Source organism: Petaurus breviceps, unplaced genomic scaffold (genome assembly GCF_028583685.1).
Source record: "Petaurus breviceps papuanus isolate PSGF00001 unplaced genomic scaffold, PetGlider_PUasm1.0 178, whole genome shotgun sequence".
Lineage (NCBI taxonomy): Eukaryota > Metazoa > Chordata > Mammalia > Diprotodontia > Petauridae > Petaurus > Petaurus breviceps.
In genome coordinates this window covers 17,312,714-17,318,698 of record NW_027185777.1, presented here as the reverse complement: position 1 = coordinate 17,318,698, position 5,985 = coordinate 17,312,714, and the positions used below count along the sequence as shown (strand labels likewise).

General features: G+C 36.7%; 1 protein-coding gene across 1 annotated transcript in view; it reads right to left on the bottom strand.

Moving 5' to 3' along the window:
* Positions 1–5,985, bottom strand: part of GPR158 (G protein-coupled receptor 158) — a 446,391-nt gene that overhangs the window by 282,160 nt on the left and 158,246 nt on the right. The window lies entirely within an intron of this gene.

Genomic DNA, 5,985 nt, shown 5'->3' with positions numbered 1-5,985 from the left:
CCAGAAACACCTGGCCGTGTAACCTTGAGCAAGTTCCTTAACCCCGATTGCTTTAAAAAAAAGAAAGAAATGGAACTTTCAGACAGATAGGAAGAGAAGCGAGAGAGAAAAGGATCACATAAGTCAAAGGAGGAATTTCCAGAATGGTGCAGGCTTCAGGGTTGAAAGCTGCCAGTAGGATGAAGATGAAGTGAAAGCCATTGGATTTAATAGGTAAGGGATAATTGGCAACTGTGGAAATCAAATATAGAGTTTTATTTCTGTTTTCAAGCATGTAAATATAAATGAGTAAGAATATATATATATATATATATATATATATATGTACACAACTGAAATCTATATTACAATTAATTCCTTTATATTTATTGAGAAAGGCATCATGGAGTAGAGGACAGAGAGCCATTCTTAATGTCCAGATGACCTGGGGTCAAGTCCCATCTCTGAGATATACTGACCGTGTAACCCCAGGCAAGTCACTTAACGTCTCAGTACTTCAGGCAATTCTCTCAAACTCTAAATTACAGAAGAAGTGCCAAGAGGCATTGGTAGATGGAAGACTGGGGTTGTTTTCCTCCTGGAGTTTCTTTTGCCAATTAAATCACAGACCTAGTCCCTATATCTGTATTCGTTAAAGCAGGCACCTGAACATTTCCCTTGCTTTCATATAACACAGTCTAGTGACAAAACTACAATTGTTTCACATTTCCATTATTCGGAATTTTTACTATTTAAGACTGGCCCATCTTCCAGGGAGCTTTTATTAATAAGTTATAGCATTCTTTTTATTATTTCATATTCAGTTTCCCTAAAGAAGAAAATGTGGTCCCATTTTCAATGGCACCATACAACCTTTCCAATTTTATCCAAAATGACCCTTCTCCCCACTTCAGTCAAACTATCACATGAATATAGCCAGCATTCCTACTCTGGGTCTCTGAATGTGCAGTTCAGAAGCAGCTAATGTCTTTTTTTCCCTTTGTCTCTCAAATGAATTTCTACTCATCCTTTAGAGTTCAAACTCTATGTTTAATAAAATTGTTCCTATGTAGACTATATAAGATTGCTTGCCATCTTGGGGAGGAAAAAATTTTGGAACTCAAAGCTTATAAAAGCAAATGTTGAAAACTATCTTTTCATGTATTTGGAAAAAATAAAATACAAGGAAATAGAGTTCAAATTCAAATGCCAGACCTCACACAGAGGTTCCTTTGGAACTTATGTTGCCCTTTGCTTATTACCTCTCCAATGTATTTATAACATGTTATTACATGTGATGTGATGTAGTTATTACTTAAAATGTCTTATTTCCTATTACTGTTTCCCAAAAAACTATTTTCCTCTTCTTTTTTTTTCTTTTGACTTTACTATTTCTCTTTTAAAAACAACAACAAATTAATTCACTGAGTCTAGCAATTTCTTTGACCTTTCCTTATCTTTCATTTCTTGTATTCAACCAGTTCCCAAATGTGGTCAACTGTTCCTCCCCAATATATCTGGCACTGATCCCCTCCTCTCTATTTTCTCTAGCATCATCCTGGTTAATGCTCCCATTGCTACCAACCAAATATTGCAGCAGCCTTTGAATATTCTTCTTGCCTTCAGGCTCTCCTGCCTCCAATCCAACCTCCACACCACAGCCAATAAAACATTAAAAAATCATCAGTGATTCCCTCCTGATTACCAAGAATTAAAACTCATCTTCCAGTGATTCAAGGCCCTCCACAAGTCATCTCCAGTCATTCTGATCTATGTCTCCACACTGGACCCAGATGGCATTGGAGGAGAAAGTGAGGTTTGTGACTTTGCACAGCCCTCCCTCACTTAAATCCAAATCACTTGCATGTCATGGCATCACCTTCCAGGTGGCATGGTCTTCTTTGAGAAGAAAGGACAAACAGCTACAAGACCCTCCATTGTATGATACCACCACACCTTCCCATCTCTATTCCACCTTAGTTTCTTCTCCACATTCTGCACTCCAGGCAACTTGAACCACTTTGTTCCCCAAACCTGCCCAGTGGTTTACTGTTTTGGTGCCTTTGTTCACACAACCCACTCTGCCTGCAATATCTTCTATCTCTTTGCATACCTATTGAATTCCTATTTATAAAGACCACTGACTCCATTAAGCATTCCCTGGTTCTTCCTGCAAAGAATGAAGTTACCCTGTAAATATTACATAACACATTTTGTACCTCTAAAATATACTCAACACACCATATCACATATTATAATAATTTATAAATATATTTATATTTATATCTTATTCCCTCTCCTAGTCCATTAGAAGGCCCATTAGAAAAGGGACCAATCAAATTTTATCTGATTTTTGCATCTTCCTAGAACCCATCACAGGTCCACACCAAGCATCTAACATGGCTATGTTTGCTGAATTAAACTGAATTGCACCCATCCTTCTCTCTCAACTTTTTTTTTTCAATCTTTTTTATGGCTTTTTTTCCACGTCAGGGATCCAGAATACTTGAGTCCCTTCCTCTGCTATTTGGCCTGAATAAAATGAGAGCCTTCATCACTTTTCAACTATTAGTGGAAAGCTGATGGATGTAATTGATGCTGATTTTCCTCTAGAAGAGACATATGATCTAATGTGGATTCTAAGAAATTCTGTGTTAACACCAAGGGCACTTCCCATTCTATCACCAACAACTAAGTAATGTCCTTGGAAAGAAGAAACCCTCCATGCCTATTTGATATACATCATTGATCATCTACAAACATTAGGAAATGAATTGTAATGATTGTTTTCTTTCATAAAAATCCATTAGACAAATATAATCTTTTGTGATAGGAAGGAGACAACGGTGATCTTTTTAATTAAGGTTACAAAACAGCATTTGAGATGCTCAACCCACTTATTTGAATACTTGAGTCAATAAGAAAGAAAAAAAATCATCATTACATAGGATCCGAGATATACAGCTGAAGGGACCTAAAAGCCATCTAGTTGCAGTCCTTTCTTTTATATATGGTGAAACTGAGGTCCAGGGAGATGAAATGAATTTTCTCAAGGTCATTCAGCGGGTGGCAAAGTTGATACGGAATTTAAAAGCCTTTGTTATTTATATGTCCATATATTTATATAAGCATATAAATATATGTATGTACGTGATGTGCTTCTGAGTGGTCAGGGCATGAATTATGAATGGCTTCATCACTACAGAATTGAAAAAGGTTAATTGTGCATTTGATTGGAGAAAAATATTAATCATTTATTGTACACCTTCCATGGACCAAGGACTGTGCTAAGTGCTGATACAGAGACAGAAATGAAACAGCTCGTGCTCTCAAGGAGCTTATGCTAAAAGTTCAGAGTAACTATTGAACCATGTAAGTTTAGTCCACAAAATACAGCAGCTGGGGGACGGCTAGGTGGCACAGTGAGTAAAGCGCCAGCTCCGTAGTCAGGAGGACCCAAGTTCAGTTCCAGCCTCAGACACTTAACACCCACACAAAAACTAGCCATGTAACCTTGGGCAAGTTACGTAACCCCAATTGCCCTTCAAAAAGCAAAAAAAAAAAAAGCAGCTGGGTGTACATAATGGCTCTGCAGTTTCCTCCCCATGGGACCTTGGCCACACCACTGCACATTGCTGAGTCTCAGTCCCCTTGTTCATTAAAACAAAAGGTTTAGACTGTTTGTTCTCTGGCTTCTCTTTCAGCTCCAATTCCTCTGAACCTAGGAATAAGACCCATTAAGTTTCATAAGCCACCACACAAGGGACTAATGAGAAAGTATATAGCCAAAATAAATGTTCACATTCCGGGCATAAATGTACCAGAAAAAATACACTATGGCATTTAATGTAAATAAAACAAGAGTGAAACTTAATAGAAAAATAACATTCCACAGGTTGCATATGATATAATGACAACTGATACCTTTGTGAAAGAAACAAACTGCTTTGCATTGAGATTTCTATAGAAATCTTCAGGCTATTTTGAGCAACCCATACAAAAGGCAACGGGTAGGGAAAATCATCAGTATTCCACAAGAGACAAGTCAGCCTCTGTTTCCTAGAATGGGCAACAGTGTTATGATTCTAATTATGCTGATCCACCTTACAGAACTATGCTGTATTAAATAACTAATTAATCACCATAAAGTAGTTTTAAATACCAAGTGTTACATAAATGTTAAATAATAAGGCTTAAGCACTATAAAAAAATAGCTAATAAATAAAATATAGCATTTTCTTGGAAGGGAAATGGCTCAAAGGCAGAAATCTATTTCTCTTGTATTATAGATAGCTTCAGTCTTTATTGCTGCTGCAGAATTTTAACAAGGTTGCTTAACTGAAGTAATAACAGATTCTATCACACCACTGACAGCAATAATACTGAGTCCAAAAACTATAAGGCAAAAGAAGGGTCCAATACTAAAATTAAAAGCCATCTAACTGGTTTTGTCTTTTCCTTCTCTATTTTAGAGTACATTTCCTACACATCTGTATGAGTATCTATGTATATACACATACATATGTCACATGCATGTGCACACGCATGTCATGCTTATTTTAACCTAGTCGGCTTGATGTATACACATATGTGTATAACATACGTCATATTTATTTTTAACATAGTCTGGTCTGGTAATAAATAAAGCTTCGATAAATGGGATACTTTGGAGTGGGAAGATATGGCCCAGGGAACCCTGGAGGTCCGTGAGATCCTTTCAGGAGATTTTGGGGTCAAAATCATTTTTATAACAATACAAAGATATTTTGATTTCTAATATGGTTAATACTGATAGATCCAATCTATATAAACCAAAGCCCCTTTGAGTACTCAGCAATACTAACAGCATAAAGAAGTTATGAAACCAAAAAGCTTAAGAACTACTGCTCTGGGGTTTAGAAAATACTATATCTAGATATAGGTACACACATATACATGTATATATAAGGACATATGCACATGTACATATATAATCTCGTGTGACCCTCATAATGACCCTATGAGGAAGGTAGTATAGATATTATTTTCATGTCATAGATGAGGAAAACTGAAGAAAGAGGAATAAGTGACTTTTCCATTGCTACACAGCTAGTAGGAGATTAGCCAAGATTCCCACTCAGCTCCAGCATTTTTTTCCACTGTCCAATGCCTTCTCTCTTCCCTATGGCCAAATAGTTACTACACAGTAGAACAAGAACTCCAACTCAGGCCTTTTGATTCCAAATACTGAACTCTCTACTTTCCTATATCTGTTTCATTTGACAAATCCAATTCAGTCCTGAAGACTAGAGAAAAACAGAAAATGAAAGAGACTGATACATCAGGAGGGAAGGAGAAAGAAGTTCTATAAATGTTTTGAAGACTATAGAAATTTTCAGTAGTTAGCAGAATAATATGCTGTCTTGGAACTCTGTAGATTGAAATCGTTAGCCTTTTGTCTCTTTGTGAATAGAGCATATAACCAGGGGTAGTGACTGAAATTTAAGATGGTGGCCCAGAGAGGGCATGTTTGTCTGATTTCAAAGTTGACTCCTTGGCTGTTTTATTTTTCTAAGATCTGATGTCTGAGCAGAAAAAACATCAACTCAATGCAGAAAATGTTGCTTTTTATAAGCAAATAAAATTCTTTATCAAAACATCAGTAAAATCTGACTTTTAAAGAAAGTCTACAGAAAACAAAATAAGAAAGAATTAGAAAATACTCCCTAGGTATTCTAAGATGCCTCATCTCCACTGTTTCTTCCTTTTACTTATTCTGATCTAGGATAAAGTTTCTTAATATGGAGTCCACAGTTTCTCAAAGGGTCCATGAAATTGAATGGGGGGATATCCATCCTTACTTTCACTAACCTCTGAAATTTAGCCTTTCATTCAATCATTTAAAAACATTCTGAGAAGGGCCCAAGGGCTTCCCCTGGTGTTGCAGCAAGCACCCCAGTGTCCCCAGGGTGCCTGCTCACACAGGTTCTTGGATCTGCTTTGTTAAAGGAAAGCAACTCAAAATGG